This window comes from Artibeus jamaicensis, unplaced genomic scaffold (assembly GCF_021234435.1).
Source record: "Artibeus jamaicensis isolate MK-2021 breed Jamaican fruit bat unplaced genomic scaffold, CSHL_Jam_final contig_700, whole genome shotgun sequence".
Taxonomy (NCBI): Eukaryota; Metazoa; Chordata; class Mammalia; order Chiroptera; family Phyllostomidae; genus Artibeus; species Artibeus jamaicensis.
In genome coordinates this window covers 11,899,466-11,909,888 of record NW_026521930.1, presented here as the reverse complement: position 1 = coordinate 11,909,888, position 10,423 = coordinate 11,899,466, and the positions used below count along the sequence as shown (strand labels likewise).

At 41.1% G+C, this 10,423-nt stretch overlaps 2 non-coding genes across 2 annotated transcripts; both read right to left on the bottom strand.

The window, feature by feature from the left end:
* Positions 1 to 6,779: 6,779 nt before the first annotated feature.
* Positions 6,780 to 6,882, bottom strand: LOC119056286 (U6 spliceosomal RNA). Its single transcript, XR_005083854.1, has one exon. It is a non-coding gene; the product is annotated as a U6 spliceosomal RNA (small nuclear RNA).
* Positions 6,883 to 9,671: 2,789 nt separating this feature from the next.
* LOC119056290 (U6 spliceosomal RNA) lies at positions 9,672 to 9,778 on the bottom strand. Its single transcript, XR_005083857.1, has one exon. It is a non-coding gene; the product is annotated as a U6 spliceosomal RNA (small nuclear RNA).
* Positions 9,779 to 10,423: the final 645 nt, after the last annotated feature.

The window sequence follows — 10,423 nt, the reverse complement described above, 5'->3', positions numbered from 1 at the left end:
TAACATTTCATATAATAAGGGCTTGCTGATGATGAACTCCTTTAATTCGACCTTATCTGAGAAACACTTTATCTGCTCTTTCATTTTAGATGAAAACTTTGTAACCTTGGATGGTCCTTGACTTTCATGACTTTAAATACTTCCTTCCAATCCCTTCTTCCCTGTAAGATTTCTTTTGAGAAATCAGCTGTTAGTCTTATGGTCACTCCTTTGTAGGTAACTCTCTTTTTTTTTTTTTGCTGCTTTTAAGATTCTTTCCTTATCTTTAATCTTGGGTAATTTAATTATGATAGGTCTTGGAGTGTTTCTTCTGGGATCCAACTTCTTCGGGACTTTCTGAGCATTCAGGACTTGCATGTCTAGTTCCTTTGCCAGATTGGGAAAGTTTTCCTTCATTATTTGCTAAAAAAAGTTTTCAATTTCTTGCTCTTTCTATTCTCCTTCTGGCACCCCTATGATTCAGATGTTGGAATCTTTAAAGTTGTCACAGAGGTTCCTAAGCCTCTCCTCATTTTTTTGAATTCTTGCTTCTTCATTCTGTTCTGATGGATGTTTATTTCTTCTTTTTGTTACAAATCATTGATCAGAGTCGTGGTTTCCTTCCCTTCACTGTTGGTTCTCTGTATATTTTTCTTTGCGTAGCCTTCATTTCTTCCTTTAATTGGCTACCATAATCAGTCATTTCTCTGAGCATCCTGATTGTAATCATCGTGATTACCAGTGTTTTAAACTCTGCATATGATAGGTTGGCTATCTCCTTGTGGCTTAGTTCTTTTTCTGGGTTTATTTTTACTTTGTTTTGTTTTAAAGATATTATTTACTTATTTTTAGACAGAGGCAATGCAGGGAGAATGAGAGGAAGAGAAACATCAATGTGTGGTTGCCTCTTTCACACCTTCTACAGGGGACCTGGCCTGCAACCCAGGCATGTGCCCTGACTGGTAATTGAACTGGTGACCCTTTGGTTCACAGGCCTAGACTCAACCCACTGAAACACACCAGCCAGGGCTTTTTCTGGAGTTTGATCTGTTCTTTCATTTTGGCCATATTTGTTTTGTCTGGGCACACCTGTTATGTTGTAAGGGGCACAGCCATAGGTATTTTCCAGAGCAGGGCACTTCACTGTGTTGTGGTGTTGTTTGTAGAGTAGGGGTGAGAGAGGGAAAAATGCTGCTTGCTTGGCTCTGTCTCTTGGCTCTTGGTTTACCCTTCTATCTGTCCCTCCCCTACTTGCCACAAATGGATTGTGTCCTTTCAGGTGCTGATTCCTGGGTGGGTGGGCTTGGGTATGTTCTAGGATCCCATGGGCCTCTCCTGTGAGACTGGCAGTTTCTCACACTGCCTCAACCCCATAGGTTTTTACTGCCAGAGGTTTTGAGGCCTTATTTCCCCGCATTAGAACCATGGATTGTGCAGTTTGTCTCACTCCCCAGTTGTTCCTCCTGGCTTATCTGCACACAAATGTGGGATGACCAGATTCCACCTCACCTGCCCAGTCCACCAGCCACCTTCTGGTCATGTGTCCTCTTGGCCTTGGCTTCCTGTCTCCACCCCTCCAGACTAGTAAGTCTGGATGAAAGTTTCTTCTTTAACTCCTTGGTTATTGGACTTCCATACTGTTTGTTTTTATGGCAATTCTGATTGATTTTTGTTTTTAAATTGGTTGTCATCCTTCTTTTCATTGTGTGAGGAAGTGAAGCATATCTACCTATGCCTCCATTTTGGCTGGCAGATTCTTTTTTCTTTTTGTTGTTCTGATTGGGTGTTTTTTTCTTCTTTATATTCCAAATCACTGATTTGTTTCTCAGCTTCACATACTCTGTTATTGAGTCTCTGTAAATTATTCTCAGTTAGTGGATCCTTAGTTTCTGATGGGTCTTTTTTTATGTTGTTGATTTTTCCCCTAAGTTCATTGAGCATCCTTATAACCAGTGTTTTGAACTCTGCATCTAGTAGCTTGCTTGTCTCCATTTTGTTTGGCTGTTTTCTGGAGTTTTGTTGTATTCTTTCATTTGCGACACACTTCTTTGTCTCCTCATTTTGGCAGCCTCCCTGTTTTATTTCTGTGTATTGTATTAGGTGGGCCTGCCATGTCTCTCAGGCTTGGTAGTGTAGCCTAATGTTGTAGGGGTTCTGTAGGATCCAGTGCCACAGCCTCCCTGATTACCCAAGATGGGTACTTGAGGTGTTCCCCACTTCATCTGAGCTATTTACATCCGTCTGTTGTAGTCGATTGCTATTGTAGCGTTAATGGGAAGAATTTACTTCCAGACTGATCAGCTGCAAGATTGGATGCACAACTCTCCTCTGACCACTGTTGAGGATCAGCTGTGAGGGGCCCACCCCACAGAGCAGGACTTACCTCAGTGGCACTCAGTGCTACTGAGTCTACCCCTTGAACATGTCACTTGTGGAGGTGCTTGGATAGGGATGCTTCAGTGTCATCTGAAGATGTCCATTGAGCAAGCTGGCTCCGAGGCCTCCTTAGAGGTGCAGACCAAGGTCAGCCACCACCTGTGTTCTGCCTAGGGCCACCTGGCATGAGCTACAAAGCGATCTACTGATTGCTGCTACTTGTGCTGGGCTTGGAGGTACCCCGGTTGGGCCAAGCTGTGAGTCAAGGCAAGCACTGCTAGTGCTGGACCTGGGGTCACTTAGCAAGAGGTTAAGGGTACGTTGCAGCCAGATGTTGCTTGTTTAAGGGATTCTAGGAAAATCTGAAGCATGAGCCACAATAAGCCATTTGTTTGGGAAAGCCACTAGAAATATTGGGTTGGCCTGAAAGTTGGGTGGGGCAGGGCTCACAGGAATGATTCCCTGCCCAGGGAATCACCAGGGCAGAACAAACAGTGTGACCCAGGTTGATGGAGTCTCAGACATGGCACCCACCTGCTGGCTTTGTGGGGAGAGCACTCATCGAAGGAACAATGGCCCCTGCCAGCATTTCTGTCTGGGAGAAAGCTGCCCCTCCTTCCCAGCTCCCTCTCCGATACTGGGCAATTCAGTATCCTCTCTGACCTGTGCGAAAGTAGTAAGCAGTATGTGTAACTATGTGTATGTGTAATTGTATGATTAAAATCTCAGAAGGAGGGTAAGGAAAGAAATATATTTGAGGAGATACTGGCCAAAGTTCTTTCAAATTTGATGAAAACTATAAACCCAGATATCCAAGACACTCAAAGAATTTCAAGCAGAATAAACAAAGAAAACCAAATGCAGGCACATATCACCAAATTGCTAAAAACCAGTGATAATGAAAAAATCATTTAAATTTCAGAGGAAAAGATACATTAAATATAGAAGAACAAAGGTTAGAATTACTACAGATTTCTTGTCAGAAACAAAATAAGTTAGAAGACATCAGAACATCTTTAAAGGCTAAAGAAAAAAAAGTCAGTCTACACTTCAATATCTAGTGAAGATATTCTTCAAGAAAAAACCCCAAGCATTTTCAAATACACTAAAGGTGGGAGAATTTGTTTCTTGCAGATATGCACTGTAAAGAAATAATAGATAAAGAATGTTCTTCAGGCAGAAGGAAAATGACACCAGATGGAAACTTGGATGTATACATAGGAATGAAGACCTCTGGAAATGGAAACAAAAAATAATTTTTCTTATTAATTTTTAAAAATGTAATTGACTGTTTAAAAGCAAAATAAGCCTGGTATTGTGGAGTTTATAACATAGCTAGATGTAAAAAGCAGGACAGCAACAGCATGAAGGTTTGGAGAAGAGAAAACAAAAAATCCCAACATTTTCTTGACTCTTTTGCAAGTTGATTGGTTATATGATTGTGTTCTGGCCAATATGGCATGAGCAGAAGTGGTGTGTGCAATATCAGGAGATATAAAGAGAGGAGATAAGTCTTTTTTCTCTCTCTCTTCCTTCTTCCCACCTGGAATTCTGGCTGGAGCTCCAGAAATTATCTTCAACCAAAAGGTGACCTTTGGATATTGGAGAGTGACTTTTCCTTCCCTGGATAATGAAAGAACAACAAGATCAAAGGAGCTTGGCTGTCAAACACCATGGATTGCCAGGGTAAACCTGGATGGAGCCCTGGATATTTTACAATAAGAAAAAGAATTTTGTTAAAGTACTGTTATTTGGAGGTTTTTCCCAATCCACAGCTGAATGCAATTCTAGCTAATATCGTTAGCTGTTTGAGAGAGTAATGCAGTTGGTAAATCTCTGATCAGATGCTCTAAAAAAAAAAAGAGAGAGAGAGAGAAAGATGGTATATCTCTTCATACCATGCCCCTCTCCTCTTTTGGAAAGTGAATAAAAACTTTATTCTCTAAAAGAAGAGAGAGGGAGAGAGTGAAAATAGACACAAAAATATGAAGATTTAAAAAGGGGACATAACCATAAATACAGCAAAAAATTACAAAGATAATAAGAGACTTTGAGAAAACTTATAGCAATAATTTTCACAGTCAGAAAAAAATAAATTTCTAAAAAAAAATCACTAAAACTAAGCCAAGAAAAATCAGGCTCAATACAAATATTTGTACACTAGTGATGTTCATAACAATCTTATTCACAATAGCTGAAAAGTTGAAACTACCTGATGTCCATTGACAAATGAATGTGGTCTACCCATACAATGGAATATTATTCCACCTTAAAAAGAAATTCCGAGACATTCTAAAACATGGATGTACCTTGAAGACATTATGTTAAGTGAATTAAACCAGAGAGAAGGATAAATATTGTATGGTTCCTCTTATATGAGGTACCTAGAATGGTCAAAGTCAACAGAGACAGAAAGTAGAATAGAGACTGCCAAGGATTGGGGGCAAGGAGGAAATTGGGAGTTACTGTTGAATGGACACGGAGTTGCAGTTTAGAAAGATGAAAAAGTTCTGGAGTTGGATGGTGGTGATGGTTGCACAACAATATGAGTGTACTTAAATACCATCAAACACTATACACTTAAGAATGGTCAAAATGCTAAATTTTGTTTTATATGTTTTACTAGAGTATTTTTTTTCTTTTTAGGTGTTTTAGAGCAGGGGGATTTTTCAGGAAAGCTGGGCTTCCATGTTGCTAGAAATGGAATGCTGGCTCTGACATTCTAAAACATCAAGGTTATTGACTTCTGCTCTGTGTTCTATTTTGGTGTCTACATCATCGAAAGAAATAAAGGGTGCAGATATATGATTTTATAGCAATTAGCAATTAAGAAGGGCAGGTATAACTTCTGTTCCCAGCAGGAAGCCTGTTAATAAAGAAGAGAGAAGCGCCTGGAACTAAATGACTCCACCTTGCCACCAGGAATCAAGTCTGGGCCATTTTCTTTCCTGAACTGGCAAAGGAAGTCTTCTCAGGGTTACTTACTAACCAAGGTCAGCTTTTAGAGATTCTGGTGGGGATGATATCATTTGGCACCAGGCTGTGAGCAGGGCTCCAGGGTAAAACCAGCTCCCACATACCTGTCTTTCAGAGCCTCTGTCTGCAGAATGTTCTTTCCTGATAGCCCCTGCATTCAGAATCGCCTGAGACTCAGAAATGCACCAGCAATCCACTTTGCAGTACCACACATTCCAGATCCCTGTGTAGGGAGGCCATGCCCATACTCCACAAGAGAGCCTCAGCTGACCCAGCTCCTTCTGCTCACCCTCTACACCTTTTCAAGTGTTTCTGCCTTGTAACTGAGCTACGTGTCCACATTTGTATGTAACGTCACTGGTCCCATAAGAGAGGTAGGTTTCTTCTTCATCTCAAACACAGGTCTGCAATGAGCCTGGTTTGGCCTTTGGCAGTAAATACAATGGTGGGAGTCTGTCAGTGTGCTTCATGCAGTGCCTCTTCTGCAAGGGCAGCTCCAGGCACCCCCACTTTGCCTCCTGACTCTTCCAAAGCCTCTGAGTCTCTTCTCCACATAACTCAAGTTGCTTGACCTGCTTAATTGCCTCATATTCTCTCTGCACTGCAGCCCAGCTGGCCTGCTCCACCTCCCCAGTACAACCTACCCCCGGGGCCTCTGTTTGGGATGTTTGTCCTTGTGGTTCCTGGCCACAGTCTAATGCCCCCTTTGTGTTAGAGTTCTCCAGAGCAACAGGACAGCTAGGATGTGTATATAGTAGATGGATAGATGCATAGATAGACCTAGATCTATCAATCTTTTTATCTATATCTATCTAGCATCTATTTACAGACAGGTTTATTTTAAGGAAGTGACACACATAGTCATGGGACTGGCAAGTCTGAAATCTGCAGGGCAGGTGGAAGGTTGGAGATCCAAGGAAGAAGAGAAGCTGCATCCAAAAGATATCTTTCAATAAAATGCAGTTAACCTTTTAAACAGTGCTGGGCTCACATTTCCTGTCCTGACTGGGTTGGGTTCTGTGGTTTTCTCTGACCCTTCAGCCTGTGCCCTTTCTCTGTCCCTGTGCCTCCCATACAGCCCTCCCCCCCTTTCCCTGATGTGCTGGTCCTTCTCGTCCTCTGACAGCATTCACCTGGACTGATGGGAAAAGTCATGGATACGTGATTCAGATTTGGGTCCTGATGTAGACAACTCCTTTCCTTGTTGGTGATGTTGAATAGGTCACTTAAGCTCTCTGAACCTCAGTCGTCTCTTCGTGAAATGTCATTTCCCCCCCTCTTTTAAAAAATTTTAATTAAATTTATTGGGGTGACATTGGTCACTAAATCTATATAGGTTTTAAATGCACAGTTCTATATTAATATATCTTCTGTATATTGTATTGTATGTTTACCACCCAAAGTCAAATCTCCTTCCGTCACATTTATCTCCCTTTTACCTCCTTCTAAAAAATATGGAATGTGTCACAGATTTGCATGCCATCCTTGTGCAGACCCATGCTAATCTTTGTATCATTTTGATTTTAGTGTATGTGCTAGTGAAGTGAGCACATGTGCTCACCTCTTGTCACATGTAAAGTACCTGGCACCAAGTGTATGTTTCATTTGTTCTACTTCCTTTTCTCTCCATAACAAGTGTTGCCTCATCCCCTCACATTGACCCCTCTTCCGAGCCAGGAACATGGATTGGAAGTCTCACTATTGTTGTGTTAGTCAAGATTCTCCTGAGAAACAGAACCAATAAGATGTATATTTATAGAGAGAGGCTGTGGGGCCTGGAAAGTCTGAAATCCACAGGAGAAGCTGGCAGACTGGAAATTTCAGCAAGAGTCGATGTGGTGGCACTCAAGTCTGAAGGCCGTCGAAGGCAGAACCCCTTCCTCCTGGTGGAACCTCAGTGTCTTCTCTTGGACTAACTGGATAAAGCTCACCACATTGTGGAGGGTAGTGTGTTTTCCTCAAGTTGACTTAAATGTTAACCACATCTCAAAACACATTCATAGCAACATCCAGACCGATGCTTCTTGACCAAACAACTGAGTAACAGTCTGGGCAAGTTGACACATAAAATCGAACTTCACACTGTCTGTCAAGGTTCACCTCTGAAGTCGATGGCTTTTTAAAAAAAATTTAATTATTGTTCAAGTACAGTTTTCTGTTTTTTACTCCCATCCCAGCCCCTGCCCCAGTGCTCCCCACCACCCTCCCATTTCCACCCCCCCCTTAGTTTTTGTGCATGTGTCCTTTATACTTGTTCCTGTAAATCTTCCCCTTTTCCTCTGAAATTCCCTCCCCTCTCCCCTCTGGTCACTGTCCGCCTGTTCTCTATTTCAGTGTCTTTGGTTATGTTTTGCTTGCTTGTTTGTTGATTAGGTTCCTGTTAAAGGTGAGATCATATGGTAATTGTCTTTCACCGCCTGGCTTATTTCACTCAGCATAATGTTTTCCAGTTCCATCCATGATGTTGCAAAGGGTAGGAGCTCCTTCTTTCTTTCTGCTGCATAGAATTCCATTGTGTAAATGTACCATAGTTTTTTGATCCATTCATTTACTGCTGGGCACTTAGGTTGTGTCCAACTCTTGGCTATTGTAAATTGTGCTGCTATGAACATTGGGGTACATACGTTCTTTTGGATTGGTGTTTCAGGGTTCTTAGGATATAATCCTAGCAGTGGAATTGCTGGGTCAAAAGGCAGATTCATTTTTAGTTTTCTTAGAAAATTCCATACTATTTTCTATAGTGGTTGTACCAGTCTGCAATCCCACCAACAGTGAACTAGGGTCTCCTTTTCCCTACAACCTCGCCAACACTTGTTTGTTGCTTTGTTTATGATGGCCATTCTGACCAGTTGTGAAGTGGTATCTCATTGTGGTTTTAATTTGCATCTCTCTGATAGCTAACGATATTGAGCATCTCTTCATGTGTCTCTGGATATTCTTTTTTTTTTTGTATTTATTTATGGCTTGATTTTTTCTTTTTCTTTTTTTTAAATTTTATTTAGTTATTTTTCAAGTACAGTTTTTTGTCCATTTTTCCCATCCCAGCCTCCCCCGCCCCCTGCTCCCCACCTCCCTCCCATTTCCACCCCCCTTAGTTCTCGTCCCTGTGTCCTTCCTATTTGTTCCTCCAAATCCCTCCCCCTTTTTCCCCTTAACTTCCCTTCCTTCTCCCCTCTGGTCACTATCCCCTTGTTCTCTATTTCAGTGTCTTTGTTTTTTTTTTTTCTGCTTGCTTGTTTGTTTTGTTGTATAGCTTCCTGTTAAAGGTGAGATCATATGGTATTTGTCTTTCAGCACCTGGCCTATTTCACTCAGCATAATGCTTTCCAGTTCCATCCATGTTGTTGCAAATGGTAGTAGTTCCTTCTTTCTCTCTGCAGCATAGAATTCCATTGTGTATATGTACCACAATTTTTGGATCCATTCATTTACTGATGGGCACCTAGGTTGCTTCCAACTCTTGGCTATTGTAAATTGTGCTGCTATGAACATTGTGGTGCACAGGTTCTTTGATATTGATGTTTTAGGACTCTTAGGATAGAATCCCAGCAGTGGAATTGCTGGGTCAAAAGGCAGGTCGATTTTTATTTTTCTGAGAAAATTCCATACTGTTTTCCATAATGGTTGTACCAGTCTGCACTCCCACCAACAGTGAACTAAGGACCCCTTTTCCCCACAACCTCTCCAACATTTGTTGTTTGTTGCTTTGTTTATGATAGCCATCCTGACAGGTGTAAAGTGGTATCTCATTGTGGTTTTAATTTGCATCTCTCTGATAGCTAACGATATTGAGCATCTCTTCATGTGTCTCTGAATGTTCTGTATGTCCTCCTTGGAGAAGTGTTTGTTCAAGTCCTTTTCCCATTTTTTAATTGGGTTGGGTGTCTTCTTAGAGTGGAGTCGTGTAAGTTCTTTGTATATTTTGGAGATTAAACCTTTGTTTGAGGTATCATTGGCAAATATGTTTTCCCATACAGTTGGTTGTCTTTTTAATTTAATACTGTTTTCTTTAGCCACGCAGAAGCTTTTTATTTTGATGAGATCCTATTTGTTTATTATTCTTTCCTTTATGTCCCTTGCTCTAGGGGACATATCAGTAAAAATGTTCCTATGTGAAATATCTGAGATTTTTCCTGCCAATGTTCTCCTCTAGGACTTTAATGGTGTCACGGCTTATATTTAAGTCTTTTATCTGCCTTGAATTTATTTTGGTGTATGGTGTAAGTTGGTGCTCAAGTTTCATTTTTTTGCACGTAGCTGTCCGGTTCTCCCAACACCATTTGTTGAAGAGGCTATCTTTACTCCATTTTATGTTACTGCCCCCTTTGTCGAATATTAATAAAAATGTGGAACGCTTCACAAATTTGCGTGTCATCCTTGCGCAGGGGCCGTGCTAATCTTCCCTGTATCGTTCCAATTTTAGTATATATACTGCCGAAGGGAGCACTAAATGTTTTTTTTTTAATTTTATTTATTTATCTTTAGAAGGGAAGGGAAGGGAAGGAGAGAAGGAGAGAAATATCAGTGTATGGTTGTCTCTCATGCATCCCCTGTTGGGAACGGGCCTCTGCTGGGAACTGGCCTGCAACCCAGGCATGTGCCCTGACGGGGAATCAAACAGCCATCTTTTGGTTCACAGGCCCATGCTCAATCCATTGAGCTATACCAGCCAGGGCTTCTTTTTATTTTAATACTCTTTTCTTTAGCTGTGCAGAAGCTTTTATTTTGATGAGATCCCATTTGTTTATTCTTTCCTTTATCGTCCTTGCTCTAGGGGACATATCAGTAAAAATGTTGCTGCGTGAAATATCTGAGATTTTCCTGCCAATATTCTCCTCTAGGACTTTAATGGTGTCACAGCTTATATTTAAGTCTTTTATCCACCTTGAATTTATTTTTGTGTATGGTGTAAGTTGGTGCTCAAGTTTCATTTTTTTTTTTGCATGTAGCTGTCCAGTTCTCCCAACACCATTTGTTGAAGAGGCTACTTTTAGTCCATTTTATGTTACTGCCCCCTTTGTCAAATATTAATTGCCCATAGAGACTTGGGTTTGTTTCTGGGCTCTCTGTTCTGTTCCATTGGTCTATGTGC